The following is a 22,881-nucleotide window of genomic DNA, read 5'->3' as shown; positions in this document are numbered from 1 at the left end:
AGAGAGAGGGCAAGGGAGATAGAGAAAGAGAGAGAAAAACATTCACACCCTGACTGGGGACAAAATGCGCAACCTAGGTAGGCATTTGCCCTGACCTGAAATCGAAGCTGCAAAATTTTGATTTATGGGATGATGCTCCAGCCAACTCAGTCACACTGGCTGGGACAGTTACTGTATTTTTTTTTTTTTTTGACATCTCAACCCTTTTCCTTTCTTGCTTTCTACCTTTGTGATTTATGGAGGGATGTAGGAGGTAGTGATATGATTTAATTCTTTTCTCTTTTTCTTTTTATGTGTTTTCTTTGTGGTTATCATGAAGCTTACAAAAGGTATCTTGTAGTTATAACAGTCTGTTTCTACCTCATAACAACTTAACTTCAATCACTTATAAAACTATACACTTCTCCCCCATTCAAAACACTTTATTTTATTGATGTCACAATTTACCCTTTATTATATTGGGTATCCATTAACAAATTTTGGTAGTTATTTTTACACTTAATACTTTTATCTTTGACTTTTATACTAGAGGTAAAAGTAATTTACACATCATCTTTACAGTAATACAGTATTCTGTATATTTACTTTTACCAGTGAATTTTATGCTTTCATATGCTTTTATGTTGCTGTTTATCATCCTTTAGTTTTAACTTGAAGAAATCCTTGAAGAACTCCTTGATGTTCCTGATTTTATTTAGTTGTTGCTGTTCTCTTGTAACTCACTCAGCTTTTTAAAATTCTTTTGAATTGTCAAGCAATTCATAGATCTCCATTTCTTTGGGGTTGGTGAGTGGAATTCATTTGTGCCTTTGATTGTGTCATGTTTTCCTAATAGTGCACCTTGTAGCTTTGCATTGATATCTACACTAGAAGAAACAGCTACTTCTCTCAAACTCTATAGACTGACTTTAACAAGGAAAGACCTTCACCAATCAACCCACCTAGAGATTTTGGAACCTTTGTTCTAATCAGCCCCAGGTACCAGCTTTTTTGGTTTGTTTGTTTGTTTAATTTATTTAATTTTTCTAATACATTTGTCACCACCTTCCCCCCACCACTTTTCCTGTCCCCCGCAATCTTTCCCCACTTTGGCTTTGTCCATGAGTCCTTGCTATATGTTCCTTGACTTGCCCCTTCCCTTCCTTTTCCCCCACCCACCCTTCCCTCCTTCCCTCTTGTCTTTGTTTGTTTGTTTGTTTGTTTTTTAAAGGAGCACATATTCTCTTGCTCCTTATGTATAACTATGCTAGTTTCATCAGTGCTTCATGTGGGGCAGTAAAGAAACCAGCCCTCCAGTTAGACAATAAAAGTTTGGGAGCATTGGAGGCATGCTCCATTCCTCTCCTTCTCTCTTGGGGAAGAAAATCTCAATATCTGCCCCTTTTCCCAGTCTTATAGAGCAGTGCCATTTCCTTTGTTCCCAGTTTGCCCAGGAACTCTACGCTGGTTCCTTCATAATTTCATGTGCAGCAAGACAGAAATTGGCCCCACCTCACTGCCAAAGCACTGAAAAGCCTAGAATTTTGGAGCCATGTCTACACCTCTCCCTCTCTCTGAGGGAGAAAGCTCAGTTCTGTCCTTTCTCCCAGTCTCTCAGATCTGTGCCAGCCACAGCGAGCTGTCCACCCCTTTTTCTTTGTGTCTAGCTGCCCAAACTATTAAGTTTCCTCGTGACTCTGAATGTGCAAGACAGAGACTGGCCCCTCAGGTAACACACTGAAAGACAGGGTATGTTGGACACTTGCTCAAATCTCTCTCTGTACCCTCTCCCCTCACCCCAAAGGAAGTCATGGGCAAAAGTGATCTCTCTCAGCACTGAGCTGTGCTGTCATCAGGAAAGTGCTATTGCGAGTAAAGTGAAATTTCTCCCTACCAATTTCAATGTAGCTCTTTCACTTTTGTGCTCACCTGGGGTACCGCAACTTCTTAATTGGAATTTTGACCTCACATTGAGGTATTTGGGTCTATATATCTTTGCTAAATTGGTGTTTCTGTGGAAAAATGAGGGCTTGGACTCCTTATTCTGCTATCTTGTTCATATCACTCTTTGTATTAACAGCAAAATTGCCTCAATAATTTTGGACTGAGTATGGTTGCTAAACAATATGGAGCCTATAAAAATGACTATGATATTGTCACTATCTTCCATAAATTTAGCAAGTGAGAGAGTCAAGCATAATCACAGGTAATTAAAATTCCAGGTTATTGCAAGATTATTTATGTGATAAAAGAGATATAAAGGGAGAAATGTGGAAGCACTAATGAGGAAAAGGTTAATTAGGCAATGTTGTGGTGATATGAGATGGTGTCATGAAGGAGACAGCATATGTTCAACTTAAATCAGAATCCAAAAGAAGGAAAAGCCAAGATTCTGTCATCTTCACAATTCCTTACCTACCTGCCTAAACCCTGAGAAATGCCTTTCTGGGTTATGGAATGATCCATTCATCTCTGATAATGATACCAGAAAGTCATTTTATGTTTTATAACAGGTTGTGATATGACGTTTTCCTCAATATATATTTGTACACTGAAAAGCCCTATCTTTTCTTTAATAACTCACTATAAGTACCATATATAAATCTTAACATACTTCAGTACAATATGCATTGCAAGTTCTACCATTAATTATCTGTTGCCTATAAAATAAGATTTTTAAAAAATTGTCTCTTTTAAGCTTCAAGGGAATTCGCACAGTAGAAAAGATTGTTGAAAAATGTTATTTTTGGCTAAGACAAGAGTAGGAGTATACACTATGAAGTTATTAACAATGGAATGACTTTAGTCTTTCTATAAACCCATTTACTCATTTGCAAAGCCTTTCTTTGTAAACCTAATGCCATCATACTGGAGGCATTTTATAAATATTTGTTAAATATATTGCAATTGATATGCTCCTACAGTTCCGATTTGAAGATTTCCTTTTAGTTCATCAAGATTTTTGCCTTGGATTTGTCACTATCCAGAAATCTTGCCATGCATATAAGCCACAGGGACAAGAAATTCAAAGAAACAGTTTTTTTGGTCATATTTAAAAGAAAACTCTTTGATGCATTTCAATGTTTTGTGATTTAAAAATAGCAGTGTTATCATTATCTGTCTAGTACCTATCTATATCTATATTTATATATCTATATCTATGTATGTCTATAGTTATATATCTACATATATCTATGTATATCTATAGATATATATCGATATCAATATATATCTATATATCTATGTATCTATAGTTATCTATATCTATATGTATCTATAGATAGTTATGTATCTACCTATATCTATATAGAGAGAGATATATAACTATCTATAGATATATAAATATCTACAGATATATCTATAAATATAGATAATAACTATCTACTATACTGGATACTATAAAATTACTTAAAACAACTTATTATATTTTGCCTTTGAGGGGTCTCTGAGGAGACCCAGTAAATAGCATTCCCATCTCCACTCAGGATCTGAACCAACTGGGAAATAAGACAATGGTGTAAAGCACATGGGATCAAAGTACAAACAATCATTAAACTGATACTGGAGAATGAAACTTATTTCCAAATTCAAATGGATTTGCTAATCCTGAACACCAGAATTAAACCATGATTTACTCAAATTATGGCAGTGCTGCTCACTGAAAACAGAATTGTAGCAATTGACTAGCCCTTCTGCCTCTCCACTCCCTGTCTCAGGGAAAGGGTGCCTGAAGATGGAAGGAGGTCAGGACTTCTTGCAAATAGCACTCTTGGTTCACCTGATGGAACATCAGGATAGAGATTTCCTAGCTGTGGCTCTGGGCAATATCATTTTAAATCTGAAATTCTAAACTCTGACCAATTGAAAAAAATCAAACCAACCAATAACCTATTTTGTTAAACCACAGAAAACATGAGCAACTGCTTGGAAAAGTTAAAGATGCAAAGGAAATTCAAAGTGTTATTAATTGTTGTGTTACACAATAAAGCTGAAATTATAAATTAAGAAAAGAGTTACTTTCTTTTGTTTTTAATAATGACTAAACATGGGAACATAGGGCAATCCTGTCATATCTGATACATGGAAAATCTCATTCTTAAAAGCCCCCTTTTTCTATACAGAACAATTATATTTCATGATAAATCATGACATAAATAAATAACAGTGGGAAGAAGATAAACGCTGACTTAAAAAATTTCTTTGTATTAATTTTGTATCTATCACACATATCTGCATGTATCTTTTATATATAAATATGTAGATAAAATCATTCCATGAAAAATAATAATTAAATTTTATAAGAAAAGAAAGCATTGAATTAATACTTTTTAATTAATGTCTTTTTGACAAAATAGGAAAAAACTTTGATCTTCACAGTAATAAATAATAACCATATTGTGTTTACCAATGATTTCATGAATATGGATTTCCTTTAAATGTTTATGTTTAATACAAAATATAGCCAGATATCTATCAAGCTATATTCACTTACAGCTGATTTTTTTAAAGATAACATTTTCTAATAAAATTAGTTTTGAAAGTGTCTATGAAGCAGAATATATACAAAGAGGTAAGTAATGTGTTAAAGGATTAGTTGGGTAGAAATTAATGAAAACTCCGTTTCACACTGAATTCCAGAATATTTAGTATTATTAAATGCCTTATTTCATCAGGATCAATTCTAGCATCTTGCAAATGCTACTGCGTCTGATAAAAAATGTACTAAAATGTCTTCAGAAAAATTATCATAAATCTAGTTTATATTCTGTAAAAACTTCCCATTTCTTTCTCCTGCAAAAATCAGAGCAAAAAATTAAATAATGGTAAACACTGACATGGTTTGATCTACTTTAGAAAAGGTATTGAGTTTTTGATGAAAACAATGACTACATTAAACTTTGTCTTCTTGCTTTTTTTCTGGCAATGTAAGAACTCCTTTTGTCATTTTTCACATGTAATTATCAATTTCTTTACATTTTAGTGTTGCGTGGCTAATATTCTTCATAGTTTTGTTGACCACTGACCATCAGGAGACAATTTTACAGTCTGCATTTAACTCTTCACAGCTAATTGTTTTTTGCAAACATTTTTGTGGTCACAGAGAATGTGAGAATTGAAGTAACTAATGTTTTATTTTTTAGTATTTACAAAGTGTACTATCATTTCTTATCTCAAATGTTTAAATTTAGGAATATGTAGTACTACAGAACTGTATGTACTAACAATACTCAGAGGTAGTTCAAATGGCTTATAATGAACCTTTATGCACTTAGATCAGAAACTAAAGCAAGCAATGAAATCTTTGTGTGTGGGACCCTTCTTTATAATTCCTCTCCAAATTAGTAATGCTACTAAAAGATAATTAAAATGTTCTCATATCAAGCTCATAAATCTGAAGTTTCTTGTATCTTACATATATAAAAATGAAACATTAACCACAATAACTGTTTAAAGTAAGGGTCAACAAATTGTTTATTAAGGAGCCAGATAGTAAAAACTTTAGGCTTTTTGCAGGCCGAGATGCATAACAGAATATTTTGTAGGTACTTAATAACAAGAGAAAAAAATTGCTACAATATTTCATCAACCCTTTGAAAATGTATCTGTATTATTATTATTTTTTTATTTAGCCCATAGTTTGCCAACCTCTCCCTGATTTAGAGCTTAGACAAAAATTTAGGGGTAAGAATCATCTTTCTCAATGACATTATTGAGAATGACAGCATACACACTGTGATTTCTAAAAACCTAGACTCAGGTTTTATCATTATTTTTATATTATCTACAAGAAATACAATCTTTTTTATTCACAATCAAACAACTTCTTTTAGGCTTGCATATCAGGAAGGGGACAATGGAAACTGACTCTTTTTAAAACGTTTACCCAGTACAATATGGTCTGTCCCCTCTCATTCTCTCTTTTGTTCTGTCTCTTGGTGGGTAACGGTTACAGTTTTTCATTAACATAGTAAACTGTATTAAAGATGGAAAAACACATTGAAAGGTCAGAAAACCATGGCTTTAAAAAAATGATAGCTTTATCTTTCTTTCATTTATTTATTTTTTGGCTCTTAGCTACATTTTCTGCGTTTAGTAGAAAAACCCTTTACGCTGTGCTTGAATTCAGTAAGTTCAGAATGTGGGTGCCTATGTCACCTCTGAACAGGACCTGTTACTATTCAAAAATAAAGGAGGTAGAATACTAAGCAGTTACAGATATCCTACTTTTAGTAAATAAACTCTTTACTTGAAATTATTTTATCATGTTTTAATATGTGCTAAAGCTTGGTTCTTTGCCTATTATTTGCTGGCAATGACATGAATACAAAATGTCCCCTGGTCTCCAATAGAAAAAAAGTGTGACTACTATCCAAAACCTGCTGTTAGATGAAAAGAAGAAATAGATTCCTTTTAAATCCCTTTTACCTCTGAGCTCATATGACTTTGCCATATAATGTCATCAACTGGCAAATTAAAGAAACCAATTATCACTGTAGTTATTCATTATGAAGCATTTATATTGTGATGGTGAAACAAATAAATTAAAAGCAGAATAAGCAACAAAATCTGACAAAGTCATGAAAGCTCATTGGTCTATTTAATCTTTAGACTATCTAGAAAACAAAAATGATAACGTGGGCTTTTAGAACAAAGCAAATGACTTGTATAATAACATCCTAATATTGAGGTTTAGGAGGGGATGATGCATGTCCCAGGCAATCAGTTTTGCCTGGTTTCCCCTCTTGGCCTATGAAAATCCCCAACTGCCTCTTGTTCAGAAATTTTTCCTCATTGTGATGCAGGGCATTAGACTTTATCAATAATTCAAATACTGTGTGGATATGTTGAATAGAGACCTTAAAAGACAGCTTCTTATATGAAACAAAGTTCTGATGCAATAACAGACACTTAACGATGTTTAGATACTGCCTGGGAGAGTATTCAGAGAATACAGACACATGTTAATAAATCAACTGATGTCTAATTACTAGTAGATTAAGCAAAACCAGAATTGAGTTTTAAGACACCTCAGAAATATTTTAGACTTAAACGATTTTTAGTTAACCTGTTGCAGGTTTAAAGCAGAAGATTCAAGGCATAAAAACCACAATTCTAAGAGTTTAGAATTTTTTAAATATAGCTAAGATTAAAAACCTAAGAGAATTAATTGATCTCTGGTCTTTTTGCCTCAGATGGGAATAACCCTAATCCAGGGGTGTAGCTGCAGCCTGTAGGCCAATTCTGCCTCTCCTATTTTTGGAAATAAAAATCTGGGGCACACAAGCATACCCATAATTTATATATTGTGTCTGACTGCTTTCAAGTGACCACAGTGAAGCTGAGTATTTGCAACAGGAAATGTATGGCCTAAAAGCCCTAAAATATTTACTCCCTGGCCTTTTACAGAAGTTTGCTGACCCCTGGCCTAAACTAACTAATTCAACTTTTTTTAAAAAAGAAGAAATACTATAGTGACATACAAATGGAAGTGGAGTATGTTACTTTACAATTTGTGATCTTTCTACTCTAAGTGTAGGGCATTCATGACACACATTCACTACGAAAGTGATTTTGAGTCCCAGTAGAGAAAAAAACCTATAGTCTCTAAATCCACATGAGGGTAGGACCCCATTTTTACCATTCTGTTCTCTTTGAAGAATCAACTTTCCCCGTTAAAAACAGTACCTGCCATCTAACTCTCCATTCTGAATAGCTGCTTTCCTGGTAGAAGCAGAGATGGTTATGCCACTGTTTCAAGGTTTTCCATTTCACACAACATTGGAAATTTTCTAAATCTGAAGCTCCCTCTCTGTGGTGAATCACATAAATAATATGCTCTGAATTTTTTTATTTTTTTTTTATTTTGCTGCAGTATAGCATTGTGGTAGCCAGGGTCTAAACTGTTCCAAAGAGTTGAGAAACTATAACCCAAGTCTGAAAGTACCCAGAGGAATAGACGTGTTAGCTGCAGCTGTCTGCAGGACAATTGAAATAGATAATTTTGGTTTTATAAGGTAAGTAAATACGACTAATAAACTTCAGACTCTTGCATAATATTCTACTTTACACTCACAAGCACCCTCATGGGGTACTAAGAGGTGAAATCCTGCCAAACTCATTGGATATTAACAAATCTTATTTATAACACAATTTTGCTATTTAGATATCTTCTGGATCACACCAAAAAAGCATTTCTCCCATTTGAGAATTCAAATGAGATTTGTTTACGTCCATGTGTGAGACTGGACTCAGCCCAGGAACTAAAGCGACTGGGTTGAGAGGCAGATTGCTTGGCTAACTTTAGATTCCATGGCTACAATATGAGAACAAATAATTGGAAAGCAGGGAATGACTCAAGTAAAGCCAAGCTGATCAATTCCTTAGTTAGTGCCATAAATTTATTGGGTCCAATAAATCAGAAATGACAACAAACAGACACCAAGGGATTATGACCTACTTTATTGGGTGATGGTGGGAGTCATATAAATGTTTACCTGGTACTGGAAAATAAATAATTTTTATTTATCTGTGATTACCAAGTGCCTATCAATTTAAAGCACTGGATAAAAATGCACTGGGTTTCAATAGTCACATGTTTCTCTGTAGAAGTTCCAATTTGACTATGCTCACTGTAATCTTCTTTCTTATTTCTCTGTTACTTGGTTTTAAGAGAAGCTTTATGAAAGAAGAGCTGTGAAGCTTGACAAAGCCAATTATCAATACATATTTGCATTGTAGCTATCACTGAAATAAATTTTTGCTGTTTTACATTTTAATCTCTCATTAATTTGTCAATTATAATAGTATATGTGTGTGTGCGTACACACCATTTTGTATAATTTACATTTAAAATATTTCAATAATATATTTTAATGTCAGTACTATATTTTTATAGGATAATTTAATGAAAATATAATATTTCATAATATTCAATCATTTGTAGTTGTAGATTTATATTTTTTCCAAATTTTGCTATATAAACAATGTTATATTTGCCACAACATAGATGGACTTTGAAACCATGTACTAAGTACATAAGATAGAGAAAGAGAAATACCATAAGCTGAACTCATAAATACAGAGGATAGATTGGTGGTTACCAAAGGAAGAGACAGAAGATGAGGAGTGGCAAAAAAGTGGGAAAGTAGTCAAAAAGTACAAACTTCTAGTTATAAAATAAATAAAGCCTGGGGATGTAATGCACAGCATGGTGACTGTAGTTAATAATACTGTATTGTACATTTGACATTTACTAAAAGAGTAGATCTTAAAAGTTCTCATCAGAAGCCCTGGCCAGTGTGGCTCAGTTGGTTGGAGCATCGTTTTGTACATCACAAAGGTTCCAGGTCCAATTCCCAATCAGGGCACATACCTAAATTGTGGGTTCAATCCCCGGTTGGAGAGTCTACAAGAGGTAACCAGATCACTCTCTCTTTCTCTCTCTCCCACCCCACCCCCTTCCTCTCTCTCTCAAAGCAATGAAAAAATGTCCTCTGGTGAGGATAACAAAAAATTTCTCATCAAAAGAAAAAAATGTGTAACTATACATGGTAATAAATGTTAACCAGACTTATTGTGGTGATGATTTTGCAATATATACATATATGAAATCATTGTTATACACATGATACTAATATTTTGTCAATTACATATCAATTGAAAAAGAAAAACTGTTATAAAGAACATCCCTCTTTTCTTTATGCTAAGTAACTATGATTTTCTCTAATATGGGTCAAGTAATATAATCTAAATATCTAGACTCATAATAGTCTTCAGAATCACATACAATTGCTGTTTAGTGAGTGGGAACAGTCTTCACTCCTAGCTCAGTATATGAGATGGATCTGGAAGATAAGCAGGACTTTCCAGGTAGAGACACTCCATTAGTATAATCATATTAATTGCACACATCAGTCACCAAGTTTTTTCTGGCTTTAAGTGCTAAGATTTATATTCATCCAGAGCAATACTAAAGGTAACACAAGAATGCACAAAAAAGTTAAAGTAAATATCATCTCTGATTGTAGGAAACAGGTAGAGTGACAGAGAATGAGGAAGCACAAAGTCTTTTATCCCCTTGCACCTGTAGTTTTCTTACATCTCTTGTTTTATGATTCACTTATCTTGCAGGAACACGGGCTTCTCAACCTCCCAAGCATTTCTAGATGTTCACTGCGATCTACACAAGCAGTAGTAACTATTCCTTCTTCCATCACCCATGGCATTTCAATATCAATGACATTTGAATAAAAATGAGGAAACCTACATCATTTTCTTGACCTATAACTCATTAACCTTTGTTTTTCTGTCTTAACTAAAGGATAGGGATGGGGTCTCAGTAATTAACCTCTCAGTTCCCTTCTGGTTCAAACTTTCTGTGACTGTTTCAGAAAACGGCTGGGGAAAAAATGTAAAACACACAAAACATTGTATCATTCTACAAATTACTTTGTTTTTCCTTTCCTCTTATAAGTTTCTAAGAACAGTGGAAATTACTAAGATTTTATCATTCTAAATAAGAGGAGTTCCATAAAGTTAAAAGCAGTTTCCCCCAATACCAAGTAAATAATGAGATGAATTAAAGTCATTCATTCTCTACTTCTAAAAAGATAATTTACTTTTATGTTGAGTTCCTGCATGTTGTTTTTTGCCAACTTCAAAAAAATGTGTAGGCAACATATTAGTTCTGCAAATTATACTTCTTTTGAGTCGTACAGAAATCCCCAGAGTGAACTCCAGCAATAAGTAAAAACTTAATGAGCTGTCCATTAAGACATATAATTGGTGAGAATAAGAATCATTAAAAATTATAAAATTATCTAGACAGTTTCTGTTATAAGAACATATTTTTTACCTGCCACCATATTCTACAAAGCGCACCTTGATTTTATTCTCTTACATTCAAATATAGAAGTTACTAGCCCAATACTTAATTTTTATATACAAATATAAGAACAGTTTTTGTAGAAATATACATGAAAATTATTTGTACTGATTTGCAAATTGTTATGCATATTTTAATACCATCCATTCTAACCCAAAGACAGATTTTTTAACTTCTCATGAAAACTGTTTCTACCTTTAAAATAGTCAATGTAGGAGTAATGTCATCAAAACAGCAAATAGGTTATTCCCAACTTCAGTTTCCCCTAGTTGAAGGCGAACTAGTAACTATTCATAGATAACACTCCAGTGTAAAAATCTCATAAACAGAGTGATGCTGCAGCGCCTTCCTGGACAACAGAGATCAAGAATAATCATGGTAAGAGGAGCTACATTTGCACTGCTCCTACCCATAGGGCCAGCACAGCTGTTGCACCAAGAGGGCTCCCCAACACCTATAGGTTCTCTAGTGGAATGAAAAGAACTCAGTGTGGACACTCACCTTGCTCAGTACTCAGATACACTTCCTAGGAGGCCCATTTGGGTCTCATCTAAGGGAAATTCCTGGTAGATTCTGCAGAGCTTGACCAATGGGAATCTCGTTAGAAATTATTATGAACAATTACACACTAATAAATTGGACAATTTAAAAGAAATGGATGAGTTTCTAAAAACATACAACTTACCAAGACTAAATTATGAAGAAATAGAAAATCTGAATAGGTTAGGAACAAGTAAGGAAATCAAAGAAATGATCAAAAACCTTGCATCACAGAACTGCCTAAGATCAGAGGACTTTGCTGATGAATTCTACCAAATATTTAAAGAAGAACTAAAGCCTATCCTTCTCAAACTCTTCCAAAAAATTGATTATATGGAAATACAATTAAACTCATTTTATGAGGCCAGCATTACACTCATATCAAAGCCAGATAAGAACCCTACAAAAAAATGGTGGGGGGACTACAAGCCAATATTCCTGACAAATACAGGCACAAAGGTCCTCAACAAAATACTAGCAAACCAACTCAAGTGGGATGATCAACTTAGATTCATCCTTAGGATGCAAAGATGTTTCAACATATGCAAATCAATAAATGTGATACATCACATTAATACAATGAAAGATAAAAAAAATATGATCACTTCAATAGATGCAGAAAAAGCTTTGACAAAATTCCCCACCCACTCATGATAAAACTTGATCAAATTGGGTATAGAAGAAATGTACCTCAACATAATAAGGCCATATATGACAAGGTCACAGATAACATCATACTTAATGGTTAAAGGTTGTAAGTTTTTCTTCTAGGATCAGGAAAAAGACAAGGGTGTTTACTCTCACCATTTTCATTCAACATAGTACTGGAACTTTCAGCCAGAGCAATCAAGAAGGAAAATAAAAGGAACCCAAATTGGAAAGAAGAAAGTAAATTTGTCTTTGTTTGCAGATGACATGATCTTATATGTAAAAAAAAATTTAAACTTCACTGGAAAATTGTTAGAACAAATCATAAATTCAGTAAAACTGCTGGTTACAAAATCAACCTATAAAAATCCATTGCATTTCTACACTCTAACAAAGTACTATCTAAAAATTAAAAATAAAAGTAAATCCTATTCACAAGAGCATCAAAAACAATAAAATACTTAAGGATAAATTTAACCCAGGAGATTAAAAATATCTGTACACTGAAAACTATAAAAAATTCATTAAAGAAATTTAAAAAGAAACAAAAACATAGGAAGATAGCCTGTGTTCATAGAACTGAACAATTAATATTGTTAAAATATCCACACTATTCAAAGTTTCTATAGATTCAATGTCATCCCTGACAAGATTCCAATGTCATTTTTAGAAGCTCAATAATTGTTGATTTCTTCACTCTATATTCCCTTAATCTTCTACCCTTTTATTTAAATGCACTGGTGAGGAAAAAAAAAAAACCTTATTATTCTACTTGAAAGCTGAAAAAGATTTTGTCATGAGTGACCCACATATTCAAAGTAACACTAAAGATTTTATGTTTCCCTTTGTCTGGAAAAAGATCATGTCATGAAAGATGCATATTAAATCTTTGTGATATATGCAGTTTAAGTGATGAAAGATTTTTACTGTACAATGGTTTTATCTCCACCTAAAAGTACAAGAAATGCCAACCAGAGACTTTTTTTTACAGTTAGTCTATAGGACAATTTTAGTTTAATACTACATATTAGACCTGAAAAGTGACTTTCATTATCTGAACTTTAATTTTACATGTCTGATAAAAATGTAGATACTTATTTTACAGGTTGTTATGAAGGTTAAATGACATAAAATTAAAGCAATTTGAAAATAAATACCACATAAATTATATAATTTTGGTCTTACAATCTGTTAATAGCTCCAAAGTAGTTACTTTTTTCAAAGAATACAAGCAAATAATTAATAATAAACACGCTAGCCTAAGATTCTCCATAGCAACATACTGTGCCAAAAGGCAAGTAAGAATGGCTATGTTATGAATGAAAGAAGTTATGACTCAAGCTATTACAACTAGCCACTATAACCATTAGTCATAAAAGCAATAAATAGATATTCTCAAAGGTTAAGTGACTGGAAGAATTCATCATCTGAGAACATGTCTTTTAAAAAAATCTCCATCAAATAATCAAGTTAATTGAGTCCAAGACAAATAAACCTGACAGGAAAAACCTGTCATAGAATGTCTGGATCAATTACTGATTAATTTAAACATGCATGTAAACAAGTACTGAAATTATAGTTAAAAAATAAAAATGTTGAATATCTTAACAATGTAAAGTGGTCAATATACATTTTAAAAATTAAAAAAAAATCAAGCTATAAGGGACAAAAATTTGATCACATGTTAATTAGTTCAGTAAATAATTTAAATATGGTTTAAAAGATAATAATTTAAACTTAATAGTTTGATTGACTTTTACTAGTCTTACAAGTATCTTTAGAGGAAATAATTATTTTAGTGAGAAAATATTTATAGGAAAGTCCAGTATTTGAATTTTATTTTGGATTTTTTATTTTGTAAAACTAAATTTAAAATATTTTATCTTAAAATATCAATATTAAATATAAATTCATTTTATGAGTTTTGATTAATGCTTTCTTATAAAAGCTGCAAAAGCTAATTCTTCACTTTTTTTAGCTCTACTTCCAGCTACAAATGAAACTTTAATACAGTTCTGGCCCATGAGCTTTAAGCAAATATCTGCTGGAGGTAACAATTGCCTGGAAGAAAATTTTGCTTCCTTTGGTAATAAAGAAAAAGCACGTTTCTGGCCAGCACTTCCTTTTCGTTCATGCCTTGCATATAGATGCCTGGATGTAAAGTAGCCATTCTGTCCCCATGAATCAGAAAAAGGACATAGTAATAATAACACAGCAAAAGACAGAAAGAGCTTTTCATCGCTGAGCTTCTTTCTATATCATCTCTAACTTCTTGTTATGAGGGGAAAAAGTAAACTTTACTTACCTAAACCACTACTGATTGAGTTTAATAGCTTGCAGGTGAAAGCAACCTATTTTTATACACTATCCAACCATGTAAAACAGTTACGTATGCAAACATAGAGAAATAGGTAATATGATGTACTATGAATTATATATTGTATCTGGGTAATGAAATTCAGAGTGCATTTTCTCTTTTTGTCCATTGATAAATTGCTTAAATCTTTACAAATGAGAATATACAACTGACTGGCGTATTTCACTTAGCATAACGTTCTCTAGGTCCATCCATGCTGCCGCAAAGGGAAAAATTTTCCTCTTTTTTATGGCTAAGTAGTATTCCATTGTATAAATGTACTATAGTTGTTTTATCCACTCATCTAATGATGGTCACTTGAGCTGCTCCCATATATTGGCATTTGTAAATAATGCTGTAATGAACATAGGGGTGTATATATTCTTTTGAATTAGTGTTTTGAGTTTCTTTGTATATATTCCCAGAAGTGGTGATTTTACTTATATGTGGAATCTAAAGAACAAAATAAACTACCAAAATAGAGACAAGCTCATGGATACAGAAAATAGACTGAGAGCTGTTGGAGTTGGAGGTGTGTGATTGGAGGCTGGGTAAGGGTGAAAGGTTAAGCAAAGAAAAAAATGGATACAGACAACAATATGGTGATCACCAGAGGAAAGGGAGGTGAGGGGAGGTAGAATAGGGTAAAGGGGGAATAAATGGTGATGGAAGGACTCGACTTGGGGTGGTAAAAACACAATGCAATATACAGATGATGTATTGTAGAATTATATACCTGAAAACTATTTAATTTTATTAACCAATGTCACCCCAATAAATCCAATTAAAAAGAACTTGCTCCTTAATGGCAAAAACAAGAAAGAGAGAGAGAGAGAGAACATATCAGTTTTTTTAAAGTGGCTATTCTTCTGAAGTGTTTGAATATTTTTTGAGGGTTTAAAAAGTTATTAACATAAGACATAAACAATATTTCCTAATATTTGATAGAAAATGATTTGGGAAATAATATTTTCAAACAGATATTTGTAATAAAAAAAAACTCCCAGATATGTTCAGACTGACAAAAAGTATTATACATGCTTAATCTGAGTGAGCAAAACAACTGCATTAGTTCTAAAACAAATATGGTCAGTGCTACCTTTCCTTTATATAACCATTGTTGACTAGTAGTAATGATTATTTTTTTGCAATGATTAAAACTGGTAACATATAGAGAGTAATGTTTCATTGACTTTTATATCTTAATTTGGTCACAGATATGAACATTTTTGCACTGTTTATATAGATAGGTATGCTAAAACAAATTCATGGTATAAGACACTCTAGAAATAGGTTTAATCTATTTAAAAGAACATCTGGCATTCAGAAATGTTAGAAGTGTGCATTTATTTAATAACAATTGAATATGAATTTTCCATACTATTTATGAGAGAAATATAGCTTTTAGTCAATGATTTTGACCTAACTCATGTTTAAAAAGACGTAGTTACTCTTTTTTCTATAACTTGATAAGACTATCTCTTCACATTGGCCTAAATTAAAGAGGCTTTGTAGTTGATGACACATATTAAACTGAGCATTTTTAAGATCATATAATTTAACCAACTGAAATCTCTAATGCTTACTTTTTGGTTCAGTTGTTTTTGCCTTGTAATTTAATTCATAATATTCTACTTCAAGTTAAAAAAAGATAATTGTATTATGTATGAAACAGATTAGTGAAGTAGAAATAGCTTAGAAAGAGTACTAACCTCACTTGCTTTGAGTGAAACACATTTTGTGAGCATTAGTTAACACATCTGTTAATTAGGCCACTAATCTTTTCTCTGTTGCAAGGATCAAATGCAGTTGAGCAGATTGGTTTTATTAGTACTGTTGCCCAATTTTAGTAAAAATCTCAAACTAAAATTAAGATCTTTTAGACTACTCAAAGTATGTGAGATTTTCTTTTTCCTCCCCTGAAATGCTGTCTCATGAAATTCCTGATCTGTTTGTGTCTTTTTTCCTCTGTTTCAAAGTTGTTTCATGGAATTCCTTCCAGAATATGATAAGGAACAGATACAAAAATTTTCAGTAGGATCATAGAACAGAATAAAGGCTCTGATGAATAACACACATCTGATTTAGCAGTGACCTTAAAGAAGACAGCTTCTGAAGCTACACATTACTGTTAACTTGTTACATTCTTTGGTAATTCTTTCTTGTTTCTTGGTCTGGAAAGAACAAAGGTATAGAAACCTAAACAATAAGGGGAAATTTAGGGGCAGAATAACTACTATGTAAACATGAAACAAAAAAAAAGTGGTATTATTTTTCCCCAGGGTTGGGGTCGAGGGTAGAGAAGATGAACCAGGCAATGATTTCCTCATTATTCCTCATCATGGTAATAATCAGAAGTTAGAATCAGTATGTTTATAAAGATATAAAATTATATATATATATATGAAGTCTGTCCAGAAAAAATCCAGCTATTGTTAATATAATGAGAATGGTTTGCATGACATCAATGTAACCTGGTAGCCAAGGAGAGTGGACTGGAATGTGCATGCATGAATGATGACAATTTCGCTGTACTAGTCAGTGGGGGTGGTAGACACCACTGAGTATGTGTGCTCTGTGGCCCTCACATTCAAAATGACTGAGTGATTAGAGCAACAAATCTACATCAAATTTTGCATTAACCTTGAACATTCCTCTGCAGAAACTATTCAGATGATTTAGAAGACTGCAACTACGGACAACTGGTGATTGGCAGTTACATCAAGACAATGCCCCTGTTCATGGGTCTTGTGCATGGTTTTTTGGCCAAGCATCAAATCTCCCAGGTGACTCAGCTACCCTACAGCCTAGACTTAGTTCCCTAAGACTTCTGGCTTTTCCCAAAACTAAACTCACCTTTGAAAGGAAAGAACGAGGTTTCACACCATTGATGAGATTCAGGAAAACACAATGGTGCAGCTGATGGTGATTGGGAGAACTGTGTGAGGTCCCAAGGGGCCTACGTTGAAGGGGACTGAGGCATCATTGTCCTGTGTACAATGTTTCTTGTATCTTCTTCAATAAATGTCTCTATGTTTCATATTACATGGCTGGATATCTTCTGGATAGACCGTGTGTGTGTGTGTGTGTGTGTGTGTGTGTGTGTGTGTGTGTGTGTGTGTGTATTTATGGTTAGCTAGATTGATTTGCTACAATTCTTTGAAGTAAAGAAAAATGTACCTTAGAGCAAATGTACGGCTGCATACCTTTGGTTGAACAGAACAAAGCACAAAAGAAACCAATTATACTACATGTTGTGAAATTACTTTAAATTTCTACTTTTAATCCTCGTTGGTTAAACTCCTGATAAACTATTCAAAATGTGTTATTACAAGTCTGCCAGAGCTCCTGGGGTTATTAAATCTCTGTGGAATACCTTACTGGCTAAAAATTTCTGTCTATCTCTTCTAATAGTTGATGTGTGTGTTTTGGCAGATGGTGGGGGGAGTATTGGAGGAGAATGAGGAGAAAGCACCCACAGCGCACACTCTACACTGGCATATTTGCCTCCATAGAGCCCCCCTTCTCTCCTTTCGCCATAGCGTTTTCCAGGTAATATTAAATAAGTTGATGAGTTAGTTATTAATGAAGTAGGCAGAGCCTCTTTAATGTTCAGGGACCCACATTCAGGGTTGAAAAGGGAAAGGCAAACTGCACCAGATGATAACTGGGATGCTCCACAAATAACAGACCCAGGGAGGCCCTGGGAGCTATCCAAGGTACTAACCAACCACAGCCTAACATCTTTTCCAATTCTGATTAATTTATCTTTGGGAAGTAAAAGTTGGTGAAGAGAAGGAAAAAATGTACTTCTACCTACTATAAGTTGAAGTCCTGTTTTTGACTGTTATAGGTTATGCACATTTTGAAAAGTTATTTAATCTAACCAGTAATTCACCTGGAAAAGGACATAACGACACCACCTATCTCAGAGGATCACATGCTGTAAGGGTTAAATTGGTGAACACATGCAAAGCATTTAACACAGTACCTGGAACAGAATAAGTGCTTTATAAATGTTAACTCATTATTATTTATACATTCAAAATATAATACAAAATATAATCATGTATCCACCCTCAGAACTATTAAATGTGACATTTTCTTACATCAGTCCCAAATTTAATGCCCCTCTTTCCTACTAAAATTTCATACTCCATATGGGCAGAAAGTATGTCTACTTTTATCCATCACTTGCCCAGTACCTGATCCAAAATAAACTTTCAATCCACATGAGCTGAAAATGAATAAATGAAGGTTGGAAATAAGAGAGTAACCTTGAAGAAAAAAAGAGGTTGCATTGCTAAAACTATTTTAAAGAGGGGCAAATGTGGCCAGTATGCCAACTCAAAAAAAAAGGGAGCCAGGGACTTTACAAAAAAAATGTCCCGCATTTGTTGCTACCTATCAGAAGTCCCTTCGAGGCATTTTTGAAGTATAAAATTATATTATAAATACATGCACAAATTTTTACAATGAAACGCTTTGGAGATGAAGGTATTTTACAGCTTTGTCTTAGGGCTGACCAACCCTGCAAGTTTCTCTAAGTTTACAGACTTTATCCCAGTACTATGCAGGCAGAAGAGCACAAAAAAAACAAGCCATTTACACCCGTTTGCTTTTTTTCTTTAATTGTCCTATCACTTATTCTTCTCTTCATGTTGGATATCAGTGAGGAAAGATAATAGCTGATTTATAATAATCAGAAATGAAGATTCTGCTTGCAAATAAGTGTATACACAGGTATAATTACAGGGTGATTGATTCTGAAGTCTTGCAGAAACCATATACCTCCTTACTAATGACTGTGACAACTATGCCAAACTAGAACTGAGAGGCTAAAGAATTCTCACTATGCATAAAATAACTGCATAGCTACATTGATTTGCATTTTAGTGACATAGAAATTTCCACTCCTACAGAAAAAAAAATTCAAGTTTTTAACTTAAGTTTTTAAAGGCTGATAGGATTGGCTGCAGGGGCCAGTAAGAGGGAAAATATGAATGTTATAAGATGTCATCTAAGCCATTAAAAATAAATTCCAAAGCCTTGATTCAACTTAAGAATCAGTCATATTATAATGATCAATGTTGTCATAGATGACATTCATCTTTCTATGAATTGGCCCTGCCTTTTCATGCTTATTTCAAAGAAAATGAAAATAAAAATAAATGTACCATTTCACAGATTTCTTTAGAGAACTCAGTCCAACTCATTGGCTTCATGAGACTTTTAGAAAGTGCACCTTCTAAAGAGCTCATGTAAATATAGATATTACACCCTTCTCAATAAAGAGGATTGAGTTAACTGACTTCCAGAGTATTGGAAATTTGAATATTGAATCATTGGTATAAACTAGAAGATGAGGTATAATCAAAATCACTTTAAAGAGCCTGAATGGATATAAAAGTATAAAGACATTATAATAATACACTTAATGACACTGAGATATTATTTTTAAAGTGTGTATCTCTCATAATTTGGGGATTAACATAAAACATAAAAAATATACACAGTGAAACAAATTTAGAGTATTCACTTAGTGCTGTGTAGAGAAGCAGTAACCAGACAATTACATTTAATTCCTCGTGAAGGGTTTATGTCTCTTATGGGAATAGATAATTAGTTTATCAGAGCTTAATTTTATTAGTCATTTAAATAAATCAAATAGCTCTTGCTCTAATTTTATGGTATCTGAAGAGCTTGATTTCCTGAATAGAGATTTCTGAACAGAGGTGATAGGGAAAACAGCCAATGCAAGTATTCTTAGTTCACACAATGTTGTAAATCACTATGAGTTAAGCAAGTAGGCAACCTGTTTAATATATCAGTCTTTTATTATGTTCATTATTATGAGTTTCTTAATACAGATTCACTTTCATGGCACTGAATAAATCAAGTTCAGAGTTCCCTAATCCATTGCTAGTTGACATAAAAGCTAGGCACAGCTTTTGAGTTACCCTTGCCAGGAACCAAGACAACCAGGCTCCTCTTAGATGCTACCTGACCTTATACTGACACCAAAACTGCAATTAAGATGCAACATAAAGAATCCATTGAAGCAGAGTATGGCCATACTCCCAGATGTGGCCTTAAGAAATAGAGATATGACTCTTGTTACAGATTCTACTTCTGCTAAACAAACCAATCTTCATGGAATAGAACAACAAACATGTCACACTCAAGGATTCTTTAGGCCAGGAGTTGTGAGGGCACAGTAGAAATGTCTTGTTTCTTTTTCAGGAGACTCAATTGGGAAAACTTAAATGGCTGAGGGTAACTCTCATGCCTGAGCACTGAAATTACATGGAAAAATCTTCACTGACAAGTTGGACACTTGGGCTGAAATGACGCAAAGGACCAGGGCAACTGGGGCTGTTTACTAGAGCACCTACCTACTTTTGGTCTCTTCCTGTGGCTCATGATTTCCAGAGCATGGGAATGTTGCCTCTGGGAAGAGGCAACATCTGATGAGAAAGCAACTCCAGAATGGCCATTCTAAGACGGTCAAAGAAACAGGCACAGTCACTTTCTGACCTAGCTTCATGCAGTTTCACTTCTATTAAATTTTGCTATTGAACTCATTTATAATAAGTCACTAAGGTTAACCTAGAATTGTATTTTTCTCCATATCACAAATTTATATGTTATCACTTCATTGTTGATTGTCTGTCTCTCTGCACTACAATATAAGCTTTACAATGGCCAAAAAGTGTCTATTCATTGATGTATTCTCAGCATTTAACACTATCCTGGCACATAATGAGTACTAATAAATCACTATCACTTGAATGAATGAATGAATGTTCTTGCTTCATTTGACAGGTATTAAAATAAGCATAAATATTTATAACAGAGACACACTGCATTTTCAAAGCTGAAAGTAATAACATTGAACTTGAAATCTGTGGTTCTCAAAAAATATTTCACAGAACACCAGATAAGAATATGTCACACAAAATAGGTTTCATGGTTAAGTATGTGTGGGAAACACAATGCCAGTTAACCCCTTGAAAATTACTCTGCTCTTTGGCATATTAAAGGCTCTGAGAAATCTTAGCATTAAAAACAAAAGCTTAATTGTGTTCTACTCATTTTATCCCAATTTGTCACAAACCACTTCTATAACAGAGTAGTTACTTACCTCCCCTGAAGCTGGTTTTGCACAGAACACATTTTAATCCATCCTCTCATCCTAATTTAGTTAGAATTGATTTCTTGCTATCTAGGTGCCATACAAATATAGAACAGAGGGCTCTTTCTCCAAAAATGTCACAATATGGTGATATAATTCAAGTTACTTACTTAAGGCCATAGGAAAGTTACTGGAAAGCTGAAAACTAAAGCCTAGGTCTGCTTGCTATTAGTGAAATGTTTCTTTTAAAACACCATGGACTTTTGAGAGTAATAGACACAACCCTACCTTGGACTCATCATGGACAGATGGTTATTCTCTCTTTAAAACCCCTTGAGAGATGTAATTTGTAATCTCTCTCAGTAGCCTGTCCTATTATTTATCAAGTCAAACTCAGTTTGCAATAGGGTGGGATTCCATTCCAGAGGGAAAGCATTTTCTTTGTCTGATTTTAAATGTTCCATTAAAAAAAAATAATTTATGATAAATTTGCAAGCACAGTTTGCACTTGTGCCTTGGCCAGTAGGGTGGTGGAGCTTGGAGCAGTGTCTTCAGCATGTACTCAGTCCTTGGCTCCAGGCCCCAGTTTAATGACAGCCTGAGTCCTCACACACACAGGCCCAGCCCAATGAGTCTGCCAAGCGTTTGTCATAGTCATGCACATCAGTCAGTCACAGGAACGGAATGTGAAATGGTGAGGAGTGCAGCAGACCCTGAGACAGAGGACTTTCCAGCTCCAAACTGCTGAACACTTAAAATATAATGTCTCTATATTCTATGGAAATAAAATGTAATTAAATTATCAGGCTCTCTCTTCACTTCCTCAAAGCTTTTAATCATTCAATTAATCTAGGGACATAACTTCATGTATAAAATACTTTTCTACAGGTAGACAGTCATCCATTTGTTCCATTATGTAATACAATAAGCAGAATCTTAAAAAGCTACAGGTGAAATATTATACAAGGCAAAAGACGATGATCTTGCATTCCCCCAGGTGTAGTTCGCATTCAATATCTGCCTTATCAATTGCTGTGTAACCTTTAGCAGGTTACTCAAATACCCAAGATTCCTAAATCTGAGTAATGGGAACAGTGTACAGCTTCACTCTTTTATAATAAATGAATAACAAAAAATATTTGAAAGTAAATGGCAAAATGCCTGGCACAAAGTAGATTTTTCAGTAAGTATTCTTTCTTGTCTCATATAAAATCAAATTGAGGGAAGTGTATTGGGGAACTTAATGATTAAAAGAATCTTGGGATAAAGAGGTAGAAATGGAAGTAGTTATTCAATGGGTATGGAGTTTTAGTTCTACAAAATAAAGAAGTTCTAGGT

Source organism: Pteronotus mesoamericanus, unplaced genomic scaffold (genome assembly GCF_021234165.1).
Source record: "Pteronotus mesoamericanus isolate MK-2021 breed Mesoamerican mustached bat unplaced genomic scaffold, CSHL_Meso_final contig_20, whole genome shotgun sequence".
NCBI classification, from domain to species: Eukaryota; Metazoa; Chordata; class Mammalia; order Chiroptera; family Mormoopidae; genus Pteronotus; species Pteronotus mesoamericanus.
This window is presented reverse-complemented; position numbering follows the sequence as displayed.